This window comes from Sceloporus undulatus, chromosome 2 (genome assembly GCF_019175285.1).
Source record: "Sceloporus undulatus isolate JIND9_A2432 ecotype Alabama chromosome 2, SceUnd_v1.1, whole genome shotgun sequence".
Lineage (NCBI taxonomy): Eukaryota > Metazoa > Chordata > Lepidosauria > Squamata > Phrynosomatidae > Sceloporus > Sceloporus undulatus.
Window position 1 is genome coordinate 263,007,472 of NC_056523.1, and position 27,267 is coordinate 263,034,738.

The window sequence follows — 27,267 nt, forward strand, 5'->3', positions numbered from 1 at the left end:
AGGATTTTATCTCCCTATATAAGCCAGTCCAAGCACTAAGATCAGCAGGGGAGAACTTTCTCTCAGTCCCACCACCTTTGCAGGTGCAGTTGGCAAGCATGTGGGAGAGAGCCTTCTCTGTGGCTGCTTCCAGACTGTGGAACTCCCTCCCTCATTTGAATTCCTTATAAATTGTTAAACATAAATGTGAAAACAAAAATATGCACATTAAACAAACAAAATATTCTTATTCATATACTATGTCAAGTGGGGGGGCTGATGTCCACATGTACATGTAAAGGGGGGCACAAGGGTAAAAAGTTTGAAAACCACTGATATAGGAGATTTTGTCATCCACGGGATTCCTGGAACCAAGCTGAAGTGGATACTAAGAGCCCACTTTATGTTCATGTGCTCTACATGGAGCCCTCTTTCAGGACTGCCCAGAAACTATAACTGGACAGTTTAAATATAGCTGCCACACTACTGATCAGACCATATTATAATGATGATATATCAGCTTCACTTGTTTTCAGTTTATTTCCAGGATCAATTCTTGGTGTTTTTGATTTTTACCCTTTAAGTCCTGAACATGCTTGGACCAGGGGATCTGAAAAATCATACACCTGTTCAGTAGTTTATCCCAAAATATTGTTCTTTTTTGGAGGCCCCACTTTGGGTCTTCTTCCTTCAGAAACATGCAGGTGAGAAACAGTGCTTCCCCAACTAGGAGTTTCCTAATTAGTATTGCCTCTCTTAAGCTATGTTACCACATGCACTTTCCTGTACTGTCTATCGGGCCCTAGCCATGTTTGTTTTCAGACAGTCATGTCAACTACTCTACCCTCAGTTCACAACACACACAGGAAAAGAAGCAAGCACAGATTTCCAACCCCTCTACCATATTTTTCTCCACTTGGGAGATTCATGACATGAACTGGATGTAAAATATTATTTAAAATGTTTAAAAACTCCACTCATTCATTTTATAACAAGGTTAATTATTTAATAAGAAAATTCTGCAGTGCTTTGTAAAAGCATGACAGAATAGCCTGCGGGCACAGTGTATTGATCCATATGGCTAACTGTGCAGAAAATAGTTTAAGTATTCATCTTACTTTTCTAAATACAGCAAGCAAACACTTCCCCAGATGTAGGGCTTATAATTAAAAAGAAACAACAGTAAGAAATGGTAAAACAACAATTAGCACAGAAGTTTTTCAAATTAAATTTATGTCCTGTTTTACATATATGGATAGACTTGGGAATTGAGGTTTAAAGCAGATGAAACATCTCCCATTCTCTAACCCAGGGAGACCCTTTAGGGTCATATGTCTCCTTCTGATCTATTTTCGGTGTTAACCATGATGTAGTATCAAACTACATTTCTGATTTAAACTAACCATGGGTAGGATCAGTAACATGCAGTCATGGTCAATGCTGAAAAAGGAAGCAAGGGGAAATTTGTCTGGGAAGAGAAAGAAAGGTAAAATGAAAGTTAATTAAGGTTGCAATCCTATACCTTTTCACTTTGGTGTATACTCCAGTTCAATACACTTCCTTCTGAGTAGACACTATAAAAGGCCTTACTATAAGCATAATATACCACACTGCTTTGTGAAAACTGAACTACATGATTTTCATACAGAGAATTTAGTATATCTTTTCCCCCCAGATAAAACATACATTACAGTTGCACAATATCTGACCCAGCAGAACTTGCACAATGAAAGCACAAAGCAAACAGCAGTCATTTTAAAATAAAGAAAACAACACAACCATTCTTGGTGGACTGCCATTCAAGAACGTTAATGTGGTTTTGGGTCAAATCCTGAGTCAACCCATAAATTAAACCAAATAATTTTTATATTAGCTATTGCCTGTGAAAATATATTTCTTGCTGTTGTTTTCAAAATAATTACAGGAGTGAGTTTAACACCACATTCCTGAACAATTTTATGTATCTATTTAAAAACTGTATTTTTTACAGCAAGTGAATAAATAAACAAATACAGTTAAGTATTCTAAAAGACATACCTAATGTTTGGGCTTTACTGGGCTACTAGCAATTTAGTGGTATGTTCACAGGCAATAGGAAAGAAGTTTTGTGTGTAACAATACCAAATAATTTATACACAGCAGATGTCAGCTGTCATCTCTGTCAATTTCAGTGGTCTCTCCCCCTCCTTTTCTCCTTAGCCTGGGTGAGCTGTCAAGTTTCTAGTTTCTGATGTGTATTTACATCACTCAATGATACCTGACAGTAGTGAAAGGCCACAGAAAACTGCTTATTGATCAGAGCAAAACTAGTTGATGGAACAGATGAGGTTGTATTACTGAATTGCAGCTACACTCAGGTGATGACATTTTGTTCCCCTGTATACAAGTGCTTAATGGAATACAACTTCATTATATCATGCCACTAGCACTTAAAAGATTGCACAGATTTCGTGACTGCTTTGTCTATGTAGTGATGAGGGCAATCTATGTACGCTGCTATCAGTGTGCTACTAACCATATTTACTCATAAATGCTTGCAAACTGCTAGCCAACTTGCCAGGATGAATAGACTAGACAGACACGACCATCACTGTCTTGCCAATGCCTAATTGAGCTGACCTTCTTTGTTTTTTAAACTAGAGTAACAATTTAGTGGGGCACAACTACTGAAGCTTAAATTCTTGAAAAACTTTCCCACTGTTTAGTAAACATTTTTAAATGGCTGTCCAGAACTATGGACTTTGCAACTGAGTATCATGTAGACATCCTCAGAGTAGGAACACAATGCTAAGTTGGAGAAGGACGATTTAGAAGACTGAAGACATTCATGATGGTGGTTTTGTGCCACCAGGGTTCTCTGAAATAATTCTAGAAGGTAAACCCTATCTCCAGTTGCCAGTCTCAACTAGAATCAGTCCATCAAATCAAAGGCATTTTACACATGTGTTGACTTGCCATTCATTTACAGACTTATTGAATTGGCATTAAGTGATTAATTTTAATTTAGACCTAGACCTAAACCTATACAAATATCAAAAAAGCGCATAATCAACAGTACTGAGGATGCTTTTCCATCCACAGAAATTCCAGGTATGGAAGATTTATTGCCCTCTCCTTAAATCACCCTTGCCAGCTGTAGCTAAAATATGTATCAATCCGCTGCTGTTTAGAAAACTATGACAAGTACATACAAGAGCACAAGGCACAATTTCATATATAGGCTGCAATTCTGTATATATAGCTCTGTGCTATGCTGAGCCATATACCATTACCACCACCTTATTTACTGTACTGCCTCCGAAGCCCCTCCACCAGCAAAGTTATCCCATGCCTTGTGAGAAGTGTGGGAAGAACTAAAGAAGTATCTGGCTATAGGCCTGTGTATAATTATATACCTTCAAGTCATCTATCAACTTTTGGTGATCCCATCAACTTCATAGGGTTTTCTCAGGCAATGAATACCTGAAGTGGTTTTGTCAGTTTCTTCCTCTGATCTGAAGGTGCCTACAGCAGCTGGCATTCCTTGATGGTCTACCATCCAAATACTAACCAGGACTGGCCTTACATTCATTTTCAAGATCAGTTGAGATCCAGTTCCCTCAGGATATTTAGAAACAGATGTCCCCATGGCCAAATTTAAAATGATTACATCAGCACTGGAATCTGATGGGAGTTGTCTGAAGGTCTCAGCACTGCTGTAATCATTTTGCAACTGGTTACGGAGATTTATCCAGATGCTTTTCTGATCCTGCCTGCTCCCCACAATGAAAATAATTGGGGTGTGTGTGTGCTTCACAGGCTGTAGAGTAAATCAGCAGGGGCTTTGGTGAAGGAGAAGAAGAATACCAAATTCCACAGGACTCAAAAAAGGACATAGGCAGGGAAAGTGATCCATGCATACACCATTAATAGGATGCCAGGTTTGATGTGCTAGTTCGACAGCTAGGTCAAGTGCAGGCAACTCAAGTGATTTGCACTATTTCATATATTGGGCTCTGAAAAAAAATTCAATTTAGAAAATGGATGAGTGCACAAAGTAAATACTGACAACCTCTATCTATTTGGGAAGAATTAATATCAAATGTTTCCCACACTCCAAAACATAAAACTCATTGTTGCATCATAAATTATTATTGTACCTATCTCTCCCACTGCCATAAGAGTTCATTATTTTGGATTTTTAAAACCATCTCCAAACACTGTTATGTTCCACTCATTCCCTATCTAAACTTTTTGGCTTTTTAATGCACGGTACAAGAATTAAAAATATATTTTCTATTTTCCTTTTCTGCAATTCCTTCCAGGTCTGTGTATTGTAAAACAAGTCTGTGTAAACATATGCTTAAAGCTGCTTAAAATGGTTGCCATTAAAATGTTGACACTGGCCAATACTTATCTATCTATAATATCTCAAGATACAGCAACTATTATTAAGAGCTGTTATTTCCTGTTATTTTCAATTGCTTATAACTTTGCCAGACTCCATCTATTGAGAATTTCCATACCTCGGGCTGCCTCAGGATAATTTTCCATCCATCCATCCCAGAGGTTTCAATAAAAACCATTTATCTGGTTTTAAAAATAAGAACAGGAGAAAATATGTGCAATGACAAGATGAAAAAGAAGCTATGAGACATTTGAAGCATGGGATTTTAACTTTAATGATGGAGGATGTATAGCAGTCAGTGTAAATATATCCTCATTATAAACTTCTAAAATGTTTTAGAAATTTTAATAAAATTATTTTAGGTTCTACAATGTGACAACATAGAAAAGAGTGAACTGACTTAAGAGGGTTGACCCATCCCTAAACGATTTCCTGCAGGGGTTACTTCCTTGCCTACTATGAATTACCAGTGTAAATAATTCTCCAAAGGCAGATCCTCTGGATTCGATTTGGAAGATGCATGAGAGGGGATGTATGGGGAAGAAGAGGAAGGAGAAATCTATAGCCTAGTGATGGTGAACATTTTAGGGGCTAAGTGCCCAAACTAAAAGGTCTTCCAGCACCAGGGGGAGGAGGAGGAACAGGGGTGGGACTTCTGCCCTCTGGTGGTGGGATGTCTTCCCCCCACCCTCCCAATTTTTCAGCTGCTTTTCTAGAGACAACTGAAGGCCTGGGGGGGGGGGGGGGGCGAGGGGGAAAGAAGAGGAATAGGCATGCACCTCTTCCTCCTCTTCCCTCCATGCCATCCCCCAAGGTGTGCACCTCTCTCTTCCTTCCTGACACTCCCCAGCTTCCAGCTGCTTCTCTGGAGACAGTTGAAGTTGGGGACAGCGCAGAGGGAGGAGGAGGAAGAGGTGTGCACCCATTCTTTCCCCCTCACTCCCTGGGCCTTCACTATCTTGGCCTTCAGCCTGCGCCTCTTCTTCTTCCCCTTGTGCTGTGCCCGGCCTTCAGATGCCTCTGGAGAGGCAGCTGTAGGCTGGGGAGTGTTGGGAAGTAGGAGGAAGAGGTGAGCATTCTTCCTTCTCCTACCCCTGCACCATCGCCAGCTTTCAGCTGCCTCCTGAGAGACAGCTGGAGGCCAGGGAGGATCCCCTTGTGCCATCCCCAGTCTTCAGCTGCTTTTAGAGAGGCAGTGGGACTAGGGAGTGTTGGGAAGGAGGAGGAAGAGGTATGCACCTGTTCCTCCTCCTCCCCGCCATGTGCAGGGGGAGATGGTGGCACCTGCCATCTCTGGCACTCGTGCCACAGGTTTGCCATCACAGCTATAGCATGACGAAAAGTGCAGTCACAGACTTGATTGATAGAACCTGTTGGAAACATTATTTAACATTTTTTCACAGACAGGTACTGAAACTTGCTTATTTCCCTGCTCCCAAGACTTTTCTATTATAACATCTACAGCAGGGTGTTACTTTGTACTGTAAGTCACATCTGGCAAAAAAGCAAAACATAAAAGGTAGCAAATAGATTTTTATAACGTGTAAGAAAGTTATACTTTGATAATAGGGCTTAGGGTACCTTATTAACATGGATGGGCAACTGTGGCAGGCCAGGGAAGAAGGCAATTTCCTTCCCCATGTCCGGGAAAGCAGCCAAAGGGCTGATAAAGCAGCTAGTTATCAAACAAACAACCCCCTCCCAGCACAGCAAAGTCAATGTAAGCTACACAGTCCTGGAGAGTTGCAGTAGCTTTGCCAAAAGGGTTTACCAGAAGAATTGTCAGACGGTCCGAGGTTCAGGGTAACAGATAGGCAGGTAGATAAAGCAGTCCAAGGTCAAGTTTCCGGGTAGTCAAGACAAGAAGCCAAGGAGCCAGAGACAGAGTCTTTCCTCTAAAAGAGTCAGATATCCACTGGCAAAGAACCACACATGCTCCAGGTGCTTAAGAAGGCAAGGAGCTGGCCTTCAGCTGTGCCTGATTACGAAGACGCTTCTGATAAAGTCTCCGAGATCTTCAAAGGCCCTCTCTTTCTGCTCGACGCTCATTGAAGGTAGGCACGCTGCCCAGATCCTCCTCCATGTCCACAGCCTCGGCACCAGGCAAACTTGACTGCTGAACCTCTGGAGGGGCCATAGACTCTGCTCCAGCAGAACTAGGGCCAGCCTCTGGCTCCTCCATTACAGGTTCAAGCCCCTGGGGCTCTGGCTCCTCCATTATAGGTTCAGATCCCAGAGGCTCTAGCTCATCCTCTGAGTCCTCCAAGCCATCTTCCAGGCTGGGCATGACACCCCAGGACCACCTGGGGATTGCTTAAACTGGAAAAATAAATGCCAGAAATTCACTTCTGGATTTGAAAAACAGTATTTTTCATGTTACACAGTGTGGAGGTGTATTTAAAAGGAAAGGCTTGCAGGACAGGCATCCTCCTCCCACAATTTCTGGCTAGAAAAAGGATGATCTGGGAATCTGCTGAGGCCAAAGGGAAAAAAGAAATAGCTGGAGGGGGGCATACTCTGCCCCATCTCATATTAAAACAATACAAAAATATGAATGGACTGTTTTTAGTATCATGTGTTTTAAACACACAAAAAGAGATAGTGTTTTATCATTAATTTTTCAGTCCATGTCATCATACAAGTATTTTACATATAGCACTTACTTTTGTTTCTTGCTTTCCATTATAATTAGTTAGCATTAACCAACAGTTGAGGGTTCCATACATGATTTCCTAATACTTAGCATACAAGCATTTTCTATCTGCATTCTACAATATGCTTCTTCACAGATGTTCCATGTATAATTAAAAACCTTGTGAAGAACTGGCAAACTCTAATATTTAAACTTTTGAATGTACAGTTGGCCCTCCATGTCCACAGATTCTTTATCCATGGATTCAACTATCAACAACTTGAAAATATTTAAAAATATATAAATTCCAAAAAGAAAATCTTGATTTCTCCATTATATATAAAGGGACATCATTTTACTATTTAATGAAACTTGAACATCCACTGATTTTTGTATCATGGGAGATCCTGGAACCAAACTGCTGCAGATACCAATGGCCCATTATACACTGAACACTATGATCATTTGTGTAAATCCATCTGAACAGTTTTAGATCCAACTACAGTATAATAGTCCACCAAGCACAGCTCTTTTTTTAAATGAGATTGTGCATGTTGGGTTTCCACAACAGGATACTTAGTCCCTCTGTAACCTTTTGTGGCCTCTGAAAAGTCACTCTTGAAATTGCCATTTGGAAATATATGCAATATGGTGCTGGAGGTTAAAGCTGAAAAGGGTAACTGGAAAACATTTGCCCTGCATATGTCAGCAAAGCACCTTCCAGACATGCAAAGAGCTCTTTGGAAACCTCTAGAAAAGTGATCTCTCATGCTTATGGATGATTCTGTTGCTTCCAGAACTCCACCTCATTTTCTTTGAGACTGCTCCCAACTGTTCAAAGAGAAGCATTTGGGAACTAGAGAGGAAAGGAAAGACAGGAAAATCCCTATCTGAGAGTTTCCTTCCAGTTGTGTTTTCAGAATCCAAACCTATGTTTCCTTCAATTAATTTGTAATTCCTGCCAAATAAACATCAGTGAAAGCCTATCTAAATGACTTGCTTACATCTTATAGCAACAACAAACAAAAAAATATGTGGTTTGTTTCTAGAGGGAAAAGCCCTAGAGTCTATACTGTATGTTTGCAGGATGCCTACATCACTGTAGACTTCAAAAGGGCAGAAGCTGACTCTTTGTGACAGGGATATGTGAATTGGGTAAATACCTGAGCCACTGCCCTAAGCATGCCTGTAGCACTATCATTACTTATTTTCACAAAAGGACAGTAACTGGAGCAATGGCTTTTACTCTTTTCTGAAAATCAAAGGAGTCAAAACAGCACAGTTTCAAAGGGAATTATATTTTCTAAATTGAGCTTCACCCTGTTTTATAGTGATCACAACTATTTCTAATCAATTTTTGCACTTGTGTGTGTATGTGTGTAAATAACAATATTTTCCCCTCCTCTCCTCAAGCTGTGAATAGCATGGATAGAGTATTCTGAAAATAAGCTCTGGCAGACCATCCAGAACAGTGTCGCTGGGGGCCATCAGCAAAAATATACTCCTGTCCCTGTCCTCAGGGAGCTTCCTCTTAGTATATTTTGTAAATGGAAGGAAATTTTTGATTCAGAGAAAGTACAGTAACTCTGAATCGAACCTACTGAATAAATGATGTATTCCCCCTAACTGCAATCTACTATTAGGACTTGTATAGTTGTTAATATAAATGCATGTTTCTTAGGCATGATCAAAATGGAGAACATTTGGCATTATTCCTAGACAGATGGCAGAAATGTGCTTCCCTTTCTGGCCAAAAAACCAGAAGAAGAGGAGGAAGAGTGGAAGAAGCAGAGGAGGAGGAAGCGGAGAAGAAGAAAAGGAGGAAGAAGAGGAGGAGGAAGAGGGGAAAAGGAGGAGGAGGAAGAAGAGGAAGTAGAGAGGAAGAAAAAGGGGAAGAAGAGGATGAGGAGGAGAAGAAGAGGTGGAGAAGAAGAGGGGGAGGAAGATGAATAAGAAGGGGAGGAAGAGGAGGAGGAGGAGGAGGAGAGGAGGAAGGAGAGGAGGAAGAAGAGGAAGAAGAGGAGGAGGAGAGGAGGCAGAAGAGGAGGAGGAGGAGAAAGAAGAGGAAAGGCTCTTTCCCCTGCCTGGCCGCCTCCGCCGGTGGAGGAAGCGGCAAGGCAGGGGAAATGGGCCTCGCTGAGGCGAGGCCCTTTGGCCCTGTCAGGCCGCCTCCCTCGCTGGCGGAGGAGGCGGCCAGGCAGGGGAAAAGGGCCTCGCTGAGGCGAGGCTCCTTTCCCTGCCTGGCGTCCGTCGCCGGGGGGGGGGCAGGGGAAATCCCGGGGGCAGGGGCATACCAGGGCGGGACCGTGCGGACCCGCCCCAAACCAGGAAAGTCCCATCCCCAGGTGGGATATGGCAACCCTACCTGAAAAGATCTGTCCTCTTCAGAGGGAGGCACTGTGGGTAATGAGGGCCTTGCTGTAGTAGTAAAGTGGCCAAACCACTCTCCAAAGAACTAGCTTAGTGTCAAACCCACCCTGACAGATCTTCAGAGTGGGATATCAAGTAAGCAGGCAAGTCCTATAGCAGAAGCACAGTGAGCAGGCCATTCTGGAGAGGTCACTCTCCTAATGCTGTGTTTTGAGCAATCCTCAGTGTGATGGATTTGGTGATCTGGTACTATCCTACAGGGGGAGCCCACACATTTTGATGCTTCATGCTGGAAAAAGAAATCAATTAAAAACATTGGGAAGTGTGCCTTGGTTAACAGTAGGAAAGAGGGACATCCAATCATTGCTGCAAACAGGGACATGTGTTTGAAAATTGTGGACCTCCCCTTCTTGAGCTTGATTCTGTGAAGGAAAAGGTACATTCAAAGTGAATACAGTGAGGAGGCGATATATGCTATAATCTGCACTAAGTGCTATAAAAATGTGAGGGTTTGTGTTTCCCCCCCCCCCCAGCTTTTTGTACTGGAACAACGACAACAACAAAAACTCAAAAACAACTAATGACAAAATATAGCAGAATGCTAGTCTGTATACAGTAATAACTCCTGCAACAAAAGGATTTTATAATTATTTCACAGCCACTCCCTTCATCTCTGAATTTGAGAGGCAAATTACAAGCATGGCAAATATATAGTACACAGCTGTGTGTGCCTCTCTTAACATGTTTGGCCTTGATCCAGAGTAGGATGATCATATGCAGGTGGAACAGTTTAAATTCTTTTCTGCCTTTAAAGGAGGGACATATGGAGGTAACAAAAGAAAAAAGAGAAAAAAACCTCTTGGTGACAACTGAGGGTCCTCCCCTTAACAAAAACAAAACCCAGAGGTGTGTTTTTCAATAAAAAAGAACAAAATGCAGTGTGCTTGTCCAGCTATAGATCAGGACCACACATACTTATGGTTGAGGATTTTGTTTTGTTTTGTTTTTAAGGTGGAGGGATACAGAGCTGAATACTATGTGCTTAATGTAACGTAGGCGGGTTACAGACCGCCCGTTTGGGGCAGCGTGCACCCGCCCCTTTCCCCGCTGTATCGGGGCCTCAGCTGCCAGACCGGCAGCCTCCAAGGCCCCGATCCACCGCTTTGCAGGCTGCGGGGAAGCGGCAAAAGGCCGCTTCCCCACAGCCTGGAAAGGGGTGTCCATGGGGCTTCAAGCCCCAAGGACACCCCAACGGCAGCGGGGACTCCCAGAAAGGGGCCGTTTGGCCCCTTTCTGATTTGCATCGCTGGTGCAGCCTTCACACGGCTGCACCAGCGACGCAAATCAGGAAGGAGCTCCGTTTCGGAGCTCCTTCCTGCTCCGCCGAAAGGGCGCATTAAGCGCCCTCGCATGGAGTGATGGCGTCATGTCCGCGCCGCCTCGCTTGGAGGTGGCGCATTCGTAACGCAATCAATGTCTGAACTGTGTATTATGCTCATTTGAATTTTACTAAGTTATCCAAGTCCCTACTCGCCCATTATTTATGTACATATAGATTGATAGATCCCTGGATAGAATGAAATGTTTGATAAAATCAGATCAATATTCAAATCTTTTGATTTATGTAATATAACCTACACCAAGGGACGAAACACATCTGTAGAAGTGACAAGGTAGGAACAATTTCCAAAGAAAAACTGTTTTCTTAGTAATCATCCAGAATGTCTATATAAATTATAATATATGGATACATATCAGGTAACAGAGCAGCTTTACTGCCAATCATGTTAACTGGGATAGAGCAAAAGATATTCCTAGTCAACTGTGCCAAAATCACTTTTGTGATACCACTGAATCAGCAAAATGAATAATCATCTTTACATCATCTACTCATTGATGGAAAATTCTGGCTAGAGAAAAGAAAGTACTATTCACACAGAGCACATTTAACTCAAGCTATTTCTTACCATAAGATATGGCAACAATCACCAGCTTCTGTGGATTTTAAGGTGGATTAGACACATGCATAGAAGAAGCTAAGGCTATGGATGGGAACCAGTGATAATGGACAACTCCTTCCATCTGGTTTGGAAATGAACATTCAAAGCATGTGTTTGAATACCAGCTCCATAAACAAGAACAGAAGTCCCTTCACCATCCCCATCCCAGAATAATCTGCCTAGCCACTTTGAGAAGTAGGACTGTTCAGCTTAGCAGGGAAAGTGACTAAAGAGAGAGACAAAAGAGGTGCACAACATTTTGCATAGTATGGAGAAAATGGTTAAGAAAAAGCTGTTCACCCTGTCCCATAATACTAAAAACCAAAATCATCCAATACAGCTCAATGGTGGGAGAACCAGGTTGGTTAAAAGTAGTGCTCCTTAACACAGGTTGTAGTTCAACTGCAGGATTTGCAAGATGGCTAGTAAATTTGATTGTTTTTAAAATGGGAGACAAGAAATTTCATCAGGATTGCTCTCTCCTCCATTATCAATGGGAATATGCCTGGTACAGTAGAGTCTCAGTTATCTGAGTCACTGTTATCCGACTTCCGGATTATCCGACGTCTCATGGTTCTTTGTGAGTGCGCATGTGCACTCACGAAGAACCATGAGATGTCAAATAATGCAGTGGTTTTCCTCAGCCCGAGGGAGTCCGTGGATTCCCTTTGGACTGAGGAAAACCAAGCCTCCGAGAAGAGGCCTGGGCCGAAGGGCTGCGACTCTCCTTGGCGTCGCTTGGAGTCCTTCTCTCTGAAGGGAGTCCCCGGACTCCCTTCAGAGAGAAGGAAGCTAAGCCGCGCCGAGGAGAGGCCTGGGCCGATGGCCCGCTCCCCTCCTCAGCGTGTCCTGGACTCTGACTCCCTTTGGAGAGGAGTCCAAGCCGCACCAAGGAGGGGCATGGGCCATTGGACCAGGCCCCTTCTTGGCGCGGTTTAGCTTCCTTCTGTCTCCAATCCCTTCTGTCACCAATGGCGGCGTGAGCACGCGCGCACCATCATTGAATTATCTGACATTTTCCGTTATCCTACGATCAGTCAGCCCATTTATGTCGGATAATCAGGACTCTACTGTATATCAGTTCTTTGGGAATAAGAAATGGAGAACTGAGTTCTGCCCTGTGGATGGGCTTCCAGTAGATGGCTAGTTAGTTATGGTAGGAACAGAAAAATAAACAACATAGATCTTTGGTATGATCCAGCATGGCTCTTCTTATGTAAGACACTAAACTAGAATAGTGTTTGGTTAGGCTAGTTGTGCAATTTAGTCATATTGAAGAGAGTTGTATTCGTTTACCAATAAACAGATATTATATGCAATATTTGCTCTGATAATATTGGATGTTATTGTGGCATTCATTGAGCCTTTGCTTAGAGGCATCATGAGATAAAAGTCTGAACATTTTTTTTTCATATTGAAGTATGCTGTCAAGGAGATTAATGCAACAGTGTCAAGAAAAGGGAAGATTTAAATTTTTCAACAGACAATAACAAAAGAAGCCAGAAGACCCTGAGGAAAAAGGAAGGGGAAAAACTATGATTCAGCTAAACTACTGAGACTCCACAATAGATGCAGAGACTAAGCACAATGTCAAGAGATACTAGTATGATACAGTTAGATACTTGTTAACTAATGTCAAAATCATTTGTAAAACGAGAACATCTGGTTAGACATGCCAGAGTTACAATTTTGTTCCTGTCAAAAAATTACCACTTGCCATTTGAAGGAAAACAAAATTAGGAAGTAAACCATGAAGGGAGAAATTGTCACATAAAGAAGGAATATTACCAAGGTTAAAGCAAAGTGGAGCAAAACGTGTCCACAGCTAAAAGATACAAGGCATTGAATAGCACCAACTATTCAGTCATATTCTCGGCATTTGGCTAAGGGGAAAACTAGTTTATAACTTTGTATACTGTGGAATTTCCTTGTTTGTATTAATTTGGTGTCCTATGTACTTCAGCTTGATATCTCTGTACACATACCTTAAAGATTGGTGATTTCCTGGCGTGGGTAGTTCTACCACCAACAAAGACTAAAGCTGTTCCACTGCAGTTAAGTGCTATGACAAGTTTACCCTCCTTCTGATGATAAGTTTCCCTCTATTTAGCTAGGCTGGTGCTTGGATAACAGTCTGCTTCTGGGGCCTTACTTCAAGCTTAACCAGCCTGGTAGAACCTGCCAGAACTTGCCCCCTGCTGGCATCACTTCCAAAAAATGAGGGCCACACTATGAAAAATAGCAGACAAGGGTTTTATGAAGACCCAGTACACACATAGGCTACAACTTCTAAATCCAAATTGGTATTTTCTTTTTAAAATTCATTTTTGAAAGGCAGCCGTTGTGTTACAGAATCATAGATATGGTCTAAAAGTTAACAAAGTCATAAGGGAAATCGTGGAAAAAAATATTTTTGTAATGTTTTTATTCTCTTCAGTTTAGAAGAGTTGGATGCATCTTTTTTTCCCCTAAAGAGAGAATTTGGGTGTATAGGTTTTAAATGTCTTTTCTTTTAAAACATTGCTTGAACATTCAAGTCTTTTAAGTTAATTTTAGAATGTAACGTCAAATTTAATGCACACAGTGACCCCTACTGTTAACACATACTGGATATTAAGTAAAAGCAATGTCAATCCAATCTGGTAATGGATTTGTTGTAGTATAAAGCTTATGGGCAAGTTAAATTTCTTGGTATATTCTTAAATTATAGTGAAAATACTGTCTTTCATTTTGCACAGAGCTTACCATACAACAAATCTTAGTATGTGAAATTCATACTACAGCCCTTTCAATTTAAATTGCTGAATCATTTTTATACTAATGTTGAAGACAAGCCTTTGCATAGTTGTTACACAAACTATAGATCTGCAACACTTTCAGGTTTTTAAATACTATTGCAAGATTCATATACCCATGTGAGATTATGAGAACTCATTACTAAATCTTTCTTCTCTATATTTTGTTCTCCTAATTTTTTTTTAATTGTGGAGTTAGGAAAACTAGAATTCTAGTCAAATTATTTCAGAAATTGATAGTTTTTATTTAAGCTCATTTTGTTATTATTAGTATTCTTAGCTGCCTTGGCCACCTTTCATGGAAACTATATTTTTATATAATTAGTAATAAATTGTTTATTTATTATTTATTAGTAATATTTATTATTATTTATTTAGTGTGCTATTTTTATTTATTTATTTATAATATATATATATATATATATAGATAGAGAGAGAGAGAGAGAGAGAGAGAGAGAGTATTTATTATATATTACTAGCTGATTGTTCACAAGCAAGTGAGCACAAAATGTAGACTCTCTCCTGTATCTATAATAAACTGGAATGTATTTCAATCTACAACATATAAATCATGCAGCATTATCCAGAGGAGTAGCCATGTCAGGGCACAATCCTGACAGATAAATATGGTCAAATATCAGTTTAGCCAACACAGATGAATCTGTGCTGAATCCAAACCCCACTAAGCCTATAGATGTTGTTGATTACTTACGGCTACCTTAGCCATGGCATAACATTTTTGCCAGCATTGTTCCTTGGCTGGAGATCTGGATCTGATGTAACTCAGTTCCTCCTTTAACTGACTCTTCTCACTTCCATTAGATCTTATAGGGCCCAAACAGACAGGCCAAAATAAAGCTGCTTTGGGTCACTTTGGAGGTATGCTGTTTAAATGCTGCATGCGTCCTAAGAGGCCGGAAGCCATGCCAAACAAATACTCAGACTAGAGCATATTTTTGGCGCGGCATCCGGCCTCTTAGGACGCATGCAGCATTTAAACAGTATACCTCCAAAGTGATTCGAAACAGTTTTATTTTGGCCTGTCTGTTTAGGCCCATGGTCTGGCCAAAATGACTTAAGATGAGCAGAACAAATATCCACCACATGCACAAGCTCCATTCCTGTCAATGGGGCTTGACCATATGTGCTATTTGCTTTATGCAGGGTTGGGTGGGTGGGTCCAAAGTGGGTCCCTGTGTAAAGCAAGGGCGCACTGTATTTATTATATTCCATCGAGCCAACCTTTCTGGATGAATTCTTGATGGACGAACAAGAATAAACTAAATAATAAATGGGGAACAGTATTTTTGTGATTTTGTAGCTGGTCCAAATAAAGTAATGAACAAACTTGCACATTTTCTAGAGTTCTTCTGTGGGCAGCTTAGAGGATGAACAAAAAACAAAAAACAAGAGAAGTGTATCATAAACTGCAATAAAAAGTTGCATGCTCAGTGTTGTTTACAGCAGTTGTGTAGGGTTTTAGAAAAGAGTCTTTTAGCTGGATCTAAAGATGTTACAGATTGAATTTGGGATGTATGATGTATGAGCATCAAAAGGAGCTCTCCTGTATCTGAGGAACTCATGTACACATAGTATCATCTTCAAGAGCAGAGGAGAAAGATGTTATGTGTAAATTTACAGCGCTATATAAATAAAGCTTATTAATTATAATAATAATAATAACAACAACAACTGAACTATCCCCCCAACTTTCATAATACTTCTGCAGGTTGAGTATCTGTTATCCAAAATGCTTGTGTTCTGGATTTCAGATTTTTTTCAGATTTTGGAATATTTGTATATACTAAACACAAAATTAATTTATGTTTCATATACACTTTATACACATAGCCTGAAGGTAATATTATACAACATTTTTAAAATAATTTTCTGCATGAAACAAAGTTTGTGTACACTGAAACATCAGAAAGCGAAGGTGTCTCTATCTCAGCCACACATTTCAGATTTTGAAGCATTTCAGATTTTTGGATAAGGGATATTCAGCCTGTATATAGGTCCAATGATTCCCATCTAAGTTTTAAACATGTTTTAAATGATGGTTGAAAACTCCATCCTTCTGACCTAAAGATACACATTAGCCCCTCCATGTTCCCCCACCCTCTGTTTATAGAGAAAGGATTGACAAGGACTCAGACTAGCTACAGGGACGCTCCAAGTTACTTTGCTGTGAGATATCCCCTAAGGAAAAGTCAAAGAAATGGTCTTTGTCTGAACACTTCTTGCATGAATTCCATGGAGGTACAATGATGAATATTAATAGAATCTTTTTGAAGAAAAAAATTCCTTACCATTTAAACATTAATGTGTTTGTATACCACACTAATATATATCAACAGCAATCTTTCCCCCAAGAATACATCCATACTGTATATCTCTTCAGAAATGTTTGTTAATCACTGGTAGCCCAAACTAACATGAGTCTGTGGCAGTTTCTAGCTGCAGAATTTTCAACGGTTCTCGGATGAAACCACTAGCATTAACACCTTTATGGTAATCGATTAGTGTCAGTAGACATCTAGAGAGCTATGCTGCAGGCCCTAATATCACAGAAATAATCAATTAAGGGAGTCAGTTAAAAAAATGATGTAAAGATCAGAGTTGTCAGCAGTAAAATAATCTCATCTAGTGGTGTCAAAGGCAGAATAAAATATGCCACTTATTTCATAATGCAGCTGAATTAGTTCTCTAAGACATCTAAACACTGATTTTCTCAAACAATTTCCTAATGTTCTCTTTCCCAACTATCAAATCATTGATTTTATGTTCTCTTAGGAATTCAACATGTTAGAAAGAACTGTTTTACGCAGTGAAGTCAGAAGATGAATAAAATCACAATGGTGCACTACCCCTGTTGCTCTGATTAGAAGAGCTCAGATACTAAATGGTAGGTGGTTCAGTACAAGATGGTAGGAGTTGTGGTTTTAACTTTGTTAATAAAATTAACAGTGCAATCCTCACATGTGTACCCAGAGTAAGCTACACTGAGTTCAATAGGACATACTTCTTGATAATTGTGCTTCACAAGCAAGCATCAACAGAAAAAGAAGTACAAAACAATCAACTTCAGCTGACTATGTAATGGTTCTATTCTTTGGAAAGTGTATGCAGTTTCAGATTCACATCCCTATTTTAACAGAAGTTGACAAAACTAATCATAAGAAAAGAAAGCTTGTACTTCTGAAATAGGAATAATGATTAAGCAAGGCTTGAAATTTCCTTAGAAGATTTCTCATAGCTGTCAATGCAAGCTCTTAGCAAAACCACATAAGACAACCTCCTCATTTTCTCTGAAATCTTTTTATGTGAATATCACCAGTATAAGGTTGTCTTCCATGATACACACTGAAGAAAGAGGTATGAAGCAACACAGCTTGAAGTGCATTCTTTACCCACACAAGCAAACCATCAGAATCTATTAAAATTACCTTAAACTGATAGCACCAGAGACATGACAAATCACAGGCCAAGAGTCAGATACCAAGGAATGTGTATCAGGGCTTTGGGGCCAAGCCGATTTGCAAGCAAATGATATTGTGTAGAGCTGGCATGCTCAGTGCATGACAAACTGATGCAATTTCAGCACTGTCGGAGAAGCTGTGCGAGATTTCTCAGATGCTGGCCATGCTTAGCTTAGAGAATTGTGCAGAGTTCCCAGATTTGAATCACTTGGGGCCTGAAAGGGCGTCACTTGACAAGTCACAAATAATTACACTACACTCTTTCCATTGTACTCTATTATTTTGCCCCGCTTATCTCTAGACTCTGAACACTTGTGAACAAGCAAGGTCGCCTCTTATTTTGACCACAACACAACACAACATTGTTCTTTTCTGATATGATAAATAAAACAAGGGCCAAGGAACTAACCATTTTTATCAAATTTATTTTCTACTTTTGTAAGCAAAAGCAACTTTCCTTGTTGAGCTTTTTAGAAGAGCTGAAGTTCCTCGAAACAGGTTCATGAGCTCGTCACTTAAGAGGGTTATGTAGTTATCTACTTAACTGTAAAAAATGAGATTTTGGAAACAGAGCACTGAGTTCATAGCCCCAAACAGATAAAGTTATCTATGTATTATTTTAGAAAAGCTCCTCTCCCCCTTTCAAGTGAGTGAGTTTTGACAATTTAGCCTACAAGCAGTAGAAAATAAGGTGAAACTACCTTTTTTGCCAATCTCTTTCAAAGAAAGAAGTCCTCAGTTCGTTCACCAATGTAAAATCTGCATTTCTTGTAACTGATAAGAAAGTGGTGTTTCTGTAAGTGCGTATGTGTAATATACAGTATACAACTGACTGCTCAAAAAGTCAGAGAAGAAAAAAGAACAATTTGTTTTATTATTCTCCCATCTTTTGCACTTTCTCCAAAGCAGACTACAGAAGGAAAATGCAAATATACAAATGATGGCAAAACTCAAGTCATTTCAAATTTGTCATACTTCATGGCAGATAGCAAAATTAAAATTAAAATTAAAATTCCAGCTCAGATTGAGTGAAGAACTGCCAGCATTTCTTTCATATTCTTTCTGAGAAAATCACTCTAATTAAATTGGTTTGTTTGCATTATCCTTTCCTTGTTGGTCTTTGAATTGTATGCTACAGAACACAAGTAGGCAACACATTTCCCCATACCACATGTGTCACCTTCATTTCTCTGTGGCCCCTATCACCCCTATTTCTCATTCTGACAAAAGAATTGTGCCACCAAAATTTGTTTCTGCCACACAAAACCCCCAATCTCCTTTGTTCCTGTGTTGCCAGGCCATAGGGCTCTATGGTTCAACAGTAACTCTCACATCCTCCTGAACCACAGAGGTGCTGCAATTGCCACCAAATTACTATAGTTGGCCCTCAGTACCCACAGATTTTTATATAAAGCTCACTACTTCCCTATGCCATTGTATTTAATGGGACATGAGCATCAGTAGCCACGGATTTTTTTATCCATGAATTCAAGCATCCATGGCTTCCAAATATTCATTCTCTCATATATATATCAATATCAATTCCAAAAGCAAACCTTGTTTTTGCCATTTTATATAAAGGACACTATTTCACTATGCCACTGTATTTAATGGGACTTGAACAACCACAGATTTTGGTATCCACAGGGTACCAAAGCCAAGGGCTCACTGTTGAAAGCACATAAATCAATATAGTATTTCTTAACAAATCTTATCCAAATTACCTCTGTCCCTATCATGTATTGTTTCCTGGTAACAGGTAATTTCTATACATGTCAAATTTATTATTTATTTCTATATATACTAAATTTATTTAATATTTGTTCTCCATGAGAAAGATCATCCCTTTAAACCAAAATCATTATTTTAAAAGACTAGTTTATATTACTAAATACAGGCTTTTAGTCAAATAAAGTCAAATGATGCTAATACTAGAGATTAATATATAAGAATACACACATTTATAGAAGACTTGGCTCTCTTTAAAAACCCATGCACAGACATCATGATTAGAGCATTATTTCTACCCACTTACTGTGTATGAATTGTACTGATTTACACATAGTAGGCACTTGAGTGTATGTAGAACAAGCAATAGTGTATTATCTCCACTGCATCTATTTAAAAAGAAGAAAAGCTTAATTTTAAGACAAGGGTCCAAAGATTTGTAGGACTTTGGACTTCTACTGCTTACATAGTAGCTTCCATGACAAATCAATTCCAAAAGCATAGAGTTTCAAAAGCAGTTTGTCAAAATAGCCTGGAAATCTTTGCCTCCAAATTAAATAGAATAATGTTTTGTTTCTCTCCCTTAGAAGTAACATTGACAAGCTGAAAAAACACTTATGAACCAGTCTAATCAATTTCACAGCAATATGTCTTTACAAAATAATATGTAAGTAGCTCCAATTAGGAATGAGAAAGAAGGCCTTTTTTGCTCTAAAGCAAGTCCTCATTTTCAGCTTGTTACAACTCTGTCCTATTCTATTCAGACTTTACTTAGAATATTGTGTCTAGTTCTGGACACAACAGCCCAAGAAGGATGTTGACATGTCCAGAGGAAGGGGAAAATGGTGAATGGTATAGAAACCATGCTTCCCCACTGCCATTCCCTTCTCCTTTTATGTTATGTCTTTTTAGGTTGTATGCCTGAGGGCAGGGAACTGTCTAATTAACAATTTTTAAGCTACTCAATATAAATATTCTGACTGACTGAATGAATGAATGAATGCTCTATGAGGAGAGGCTTAGGGATCTGGGTATATTTAGCCTGGGGAAGAGAAAGTTAAGAGGTGACATGATAGCCATGTTTAAATATTTGAAAGGATGGCATACGGAAGAAGGAACAAGTTTCTTGCCCCTAAATTATCTTGCCAGTAACACATCAATCATTATACAAACAAATATTGGTCATTAAGCAACAGAAAAAGAAAACACATCATAACCATATAACAAATATGGATGCTGAAGTTCTAAACTGGTAAATCATGGGACCCTATAATGCTGTTTATAGTTCAATGTGTACAAAATCTTTCCATTGGCTGAAGTGATGACATGGCAGTTTCAAATTTTGATGATTAACATAGTAAGAGGAAACCATTTCTCAATGGAAGATTTTTGTTCTATGTGACTTTTTGTCATGGCCAGTCATGAGGAGGATGAGGAGGACTTGGCCCCTCAGGTGCAGGGGGAACCTGCACCTGAGAGTTGGCTCAGCCAGGTCCTAGCTCTGTTGTATCACATCCAGTGGACCCTGTGCCTCAGCAGCCCAGCCTTTCCCTAGCAGAGGGAAGACATAGAGGGGCAAGATACTGAGGTACCTACCTTCAGCCAAAGAAGGACTGAAAGGGCGTTCCTTCAGCGTTCCTGAAGGTTAGCTGAGAAATGCTCATTAATCACTCATCAGCTGCAATAAGGAGCTGGTCTAATATAAACACCTGGCAGACACCAAGCCTCTTCGTCAGAGTCTATCTGCATTCCTTTGGTGAAAGCTGCTCTCTCTGACTCCCTTGGACTTTATTGCTGGACTCCTTGCTTCCTAGACTTCGGATAGACCTAGACTGCTTGACCTTGGACCGGATTCATTGACCTATTTTCTAGCACTCTTGACCCTGGACTGGACTTGTGGAACTGCCCTCTGGAACCCTGGCCTGGCCTGTGGTTTTGCTCCATCAGACACTGGACTAGTATTTTTATTTTGGAACTGTTTCTTTGCTGCTATAAAGCCTTGCTTTTGTTTACCTTTGTCTGGCACACTCTTATCAGCTTTCCATTGGCAGCTTTCCTAGACACTTTTTATTAGTCTCAATCAAGTCGATAATTTCCCTACCAACTATAGATCCAATTCTCCATAGAAAGGTCTCCTATGCTCCAATTATTAGCAATTTCTAACCTGGTAGCTGCTATAAATTAGGAACCGGTATAGAATTCTATACCATTACAGCAGTTATGTTAGTAAAACAAGTTTTATCTTCCACAGGCATAAGATGTTGATTGTCCCACTTTTTGGTTCTTCCTTCATCTTTAAGACCCAAGTCATTCTATCAGCCTTCCCTCTAGTCTGTACAGTGCTCCATCTGGTCAGGTTACCTGGAATCAGTTTCATTTGTTCCAGTCCGAAGGCAGACAAGAGTCTTGAATTAGTCCATCCCGCTACATGTAAGCTTGAAGCTTGCCCATCATGGCCATTAAAATTTAGCAAGAGAGGATTGAATAGGTGAGTCCAGAGCAGGGGTAGGCAACCTTTTTGAGCCGGGGGCCAAATGTAGGACAAAATTTTCAAATGGAAGACTCTTTTTTTTAAAAAAAATGGAGGGCACGCGAAAAAATTTGCTGATTTTTTTAAAAAATGTTAATATAAATGCATGTTTCTGAGGCTTCTATAGACAATTGCCCCCCAAAGGCCCCGGTGGCAATCGGCGGCAGGACCAGGCTGGGGCCGGTCCCAAGGCCTTGCCGGGCCGCATCCGGCCCGCGGGCTGCCTACCCCTGGTCCAGAGAATGTGGTAAATGCCTCATTAGATCAAGGGGCAGTAATTAGTGCCTTGAAAGAGGTAGTGGAATGCTTTGTCCTGAAGAAAACCTCCCTGGACCTAGAGGTATGTGAGAACTATTACTCTGTTACTAATATCCCCTATTTAGGCAAGGTGGTTAGTAAAAGACTGTTTTCTAGAGGGAAATACCATCTTGAAAACTGTGTCTATTCCAAATGGTAAAAGAGAGGTAAGAAGCAAGTAGTCTGAGAGGCAACCAACAACATGCCTTCCAGAAACAATGTTCACACTGTCTAAGAAATGACTGTGACATAAACTCAATTTGCATCACACAAAAAGCTGCACTTGCAACTATAAAAACTGCTTAAATGTTCAGTTCTATCCTGCATTATATCCTGACCCCCCTCCCCATTTGTTCTTTAAAGGAGAAGCGGAAGATATAAATAAAATTTATTATTATTATTATTATTATTATTATTAAGGGCACATGTATTAAGGCCAAATGTGTGTTTAATTGATGAAATAACATATGTACTCCATGTCCCTGTTGATTGAGGGGGGAATGGAAAGGAAAACTTGACACTGAGAAATTGGGTCATTTTGAATTATCTTTTCTTTTAATCCTCCAAACAAAATACTGTATAGTCAAGGCTCAAGGCAAGGTACAGCATGTTAAAATAAAAAACAAAACAAAATTAAAAACACAATTTCATTTTTTTAAAATAAATCAATTGCATACAGGCATCCCCTCATTGTTCTCATAGGGGCCTCACCACTACCTGGACATCTTAAAGACTAGGTTCTCATTTTGACAATTTCCAATTTCCAACAGTGTTCTGGTCCCAAACCTGTCAAATAAGCGGGTGACATCTGTACTTATGCTCTCCAATTCCTTCTAGGCATTTCAAAGAGTATCGTCTCATACAGCCATTCCTATTAGTCTGAGCAGGAAGAGCTCCTGCCAAGTGATTACTTTGATATGCCAAAACCTGCACAGAAGCAATGGCAGTTAGGGTCATAAGCACTTTAGTAGCAAATGTCCTTTGAAAGGGCAACAGACATACAGTTGGCCCTTCTTATACACAGGTTCAACATTACATGGTTTGAAAATGTTAAAAAAGTGTAAATTTCAAATATCAAACCTTGATTTTCCATTTTTTATAAGGGACATCATTTTGCTATGTCATTATATTTAATGGGACTTGAGCATAGATGGATTTTGTTATACATGGGGGATCCTGGAACCAAACTCCAGCGTATAACAAGGGTCCACTGTATTTAAAAGTGAAGGATGAATGGTTATAGAGAACACACAACTCTGTTGTTACATAGGTCTGTTTTCAGATAAACTGGGATAAGCTGAATGACAGTCTTCCAAAAAAAGCATGCTTGGTCCCCGAGGTCTTGCCAGGAAAGCCCCAAAGGGCTTTTATAGCAACCATTCTCAAGCTATCTAGGTGAGCCTTAACTACCCTGCTCCATGCTCCTGCTTCTGGTATCACTTAAAGACTTTTTTAAAAAAGTCATGTTTTATGTTAAGGAAGAGACTCATTAACTGCCTTTCTACTCATTACACATTCAGTGCTATACTGTCTTTAATTTTGTGTTTTTTAAATTGTGTTTTTTAATTTAACATAATTCTGTTTTCATCTTAGAGCTTGATTTTTGTTTTAATTTATCGTTTGCAATGGGACTCACTTCTAAGTCTGGATCCAGCCCACTGACTGTCTCAGTCCAAGACTTTAAGGGCAAGTTGTCAATTCAATGAGTTAGCAAATGTTAGTAGATAATAATAACTAAAAAAGTTTAAATTCACAAAGAATTATCCTCCATCTTATATTCTACCGTAGCAGCGTCACACTGGTACTTTTTAATAGCATAGTCCTACACAGTATTGAACTGATGGAGCAATTTAAAGGAATTATGGTAAAATAGCCTTAGAATAACCTCAAGGATACTATCTATGCATTTATGTCTGCTCTGCTATCTATCTTAATATACTATGTCCTAAATGGTATAGTCAAACACAAGAAACTGTAGCCCAATAGCACTGCACTGATATTTAAAGAAATATTATTGTCAAATTGGCTGGATCTAGGCAACTTCTCACTTGCTAAATACAGGAAACAGAAACAATGAAAGATTAGCACTGTGACGTTTTCTCCCCCACCAGGAAAGTCAGAATGTTCCTTTAGATGCTGTGAAACTATGTTAACTCATAGAAAGAATAACTCTTTATTTTTGTTGTATAATGAAAAACACCATTTGACAGGTTATCCTAATTCTGCAACCACAAAAACAATTTAGAAATAACATTAAAACAGTTAATTAAGAATACTGTAACCATGTCAGTCAAGTAAACCCTTTGTTCCTCAGTCCACCTAAAACTTTACCACCTTGACCTGTAACATACCAATCCAATGTTTGTTTGGGGTTTTTTTGCTCAATAAAAATAAAAAATGCACTACTGTATTCATCTGGTTTCTAAGTATCTGAATCAAGATTAGAAATCTAACTAGTCCTTGCTATTCTGTTATTGACAAAGGAAACACATTTAAATGATAACAAGTGCTCATGGGTGTCATTCTGAAGTTAAATTGTTCCCCAAGGACATGTTCACAAAACGTCTACATTTAAAGGTCATTCACTGCCAAATTATGAACAACTGTTGCATTTATAAACAGAGGTTCGATAGTTCTGAGATCCAGACATCAATTTAAAGTGGCAACAAAAAGTTTAACTGTTGACTGGTATTAACTGAGGAAAACATCCCCATGAACCATCTCACCACTGTCAACGTAATTTGCTTAAAAGGCAGTCCTACTGTCAAATGGGACGACAGCTCAACCATTTGTCCAAACCAGGGTTGGAAGATCTTGCGACTTGAGATGACGTTGGATTGCAACTTCCATCAACCCTAGTCAACATGACCGATCATGAGAAATTATGGGAGCTGCAGTCCAAAACTAACTGAAGAGCTACAGTTGGCCTAGCCATAAACAATCATGTTGCTCATTTCCAAAGATCTTGAAAAGAATGTTACATCTCAAATGCTATGTTACAATCAGGAACACATGCACTGCTGTGTTGAAAATCTGGTTCATATAGGGAAGGCAAGACATGAGAAGCTGAAAAATCAGTGAAAACAGACGCTGAGATTAAATTTGCATCCTCATTGACATTTCTGTGTGCAAGGAATACATAAAGAAATATATTTTTAAATATATATATTTTTGCTACTGTATTAAAAGCAAAACCCCTCTGAAGAAATCTTCCCAAGAAAACCCTGCGCTAGGTTTGCCTTAGGATCATCATAACTTGGAAATGATTTGAAGGCACGTAACAACCAATTACTGTGCTGTAGACTTTCCTTGCAAAGCTATTCCCTCCTTAGAGAACCAGTCCTCAGCCACAGCCATGGTTCCACTTTCTAGCTCAAGTTCTGTTTCAGGCCTGGTAATTCTGTGTTTGGACACCACAAGGAGGCTCAGATGACTGGAAGCTTCTCCTTAAAAGATGACTCCCACACTACAGAGCACTCAAGGTCAAAGGGAAGCATCTGAATCTATCAGTATCCCTACCATGCTTCTCACAGTCAGAAAAGCTACAGTTTAGACTCAGTAAAAATCAAGTCTGGGTATTAGGTTACACATGCTGTGAAGAACTAAGAAATGCATAACAACAAATAATGACTGTTTCTGTATAGCTGTGTAAACTTGCACTTAAGACAACTCAGTTGTGTTGAGCGTCAGCAGTTATTTGGAGCTCAATCATCTCATCGTGGATGGAATATGTCTATCCCGGCTTTACAAGGGGCAGGTGTGTCATATTTGTTACTTCCTCTGCTATTGCATAGAAAACAAAGTAGAACATCGGGATAAGATCACAACTGAACCAGAATGGATGTTGGCGTTCAAGGCATTTTGGCCTTCAAGACATTTTGGACCAATTCCCAATAGCTATGCTAGGGCAGCTAAGATTTATAGGATTGATATAATGTTGTGATTTTATTTTATATATTTTTAACAGAACTGCAATTTTAAATTTATTGATGTAATCCCACCTCGATCGCAGAGAGAGGCAGAAAATATAAAAACTATTATTATCATTATTATTATTATTATTATTATTATTGTCCAAAATACCTGGAGGCCAAGCGGATCTTTAGCTTGTTTCATTCTTGCTCAAGGCGGTAACCAACTTTGCTTTATAACTAACTTGTTTTCCAGAGAGCTACATTATTATTCCATTTTAGTTGAGGATTAGATTAAAATAATTGTTTCATTGTTGTTATGTGGCATCAAACTGATTTACTCCAACTGTATCATTGGGTTTTCTTGCCAAGATTTATTCAGAGGTTTGCCATTGTCTTCCTGTAAGGCTGAGAGAGAGTGACTTGCCTAAGGTCACCCAGTGGGTTTCCATGGCTAAGTAAGAATTCAAATTCCCATCTGTTGGGATCTTAGGAGTTTATCAGACAAGGGAAATTGGAAGTATAATCCAATGGCAATCTGAACGCAATCATGAGGTTTCACATTATTGCGTGATAGAGTACCACATGTAATTTCGGGCAATGAGAAGTCAGTTTGAATGTAATTCAAATTCATGTAAATTTGCTGAACTAGCAAATTCATGTGAATGTGTTTTGGCCCCACTTTCTTTTCATTGAAAATTAAGAGAAATTCCTCCCGTGTGATAAACCCCACAGTCTAACACTCACACAATAACAGTGTGCTGGTGTTATTAGCTGCTTGTCAGAAGGTAGCCCCACAGTTTAGCCAGACAATTCTCCCTACGCTTGAAAGCTGAGTATGTGACACACAGTTGCCATTTGCTTTTGTAGAAGTTCCCTGAGCAGAACCAGCCAACAGACCACTTTGGAAAGTTGAGAATTTGTCAATATAATAACAGAATTCCAACCACTTAGGTACATTTTAAAAAGTAACAAAAGCTATGGTTTTTTTGGTGGGTTTTTTGGGCTATGTGGCCATGTTCTAGAAGAGTTTGTTCCTGATGTTTCACCAGAATCTGTGGCCGGCATCTTTTGCAGAAGACTTTTTTCCCCTTGGCTTTTCCCCCCACAGATGCCCAGAGGCCATCACCCCTGAAGCAATTGGCAACCTTATCAGACT

General features: G+C 39.6%; 1 protein-coding gene across 2 annotated transcripts in view; it reads right to left on the minus strand.

Annotated features, from left to right (window-relative positions):
* Window positions 1-27,267, minus strand: part of SNX24 (sorting nexin 24) — a 71,343-nt gene that overhangs the window by 42,964 nt on the left and 1,112 nt on the right. The gene's annotated exons all lie outside the window — the stretch shown is intronic.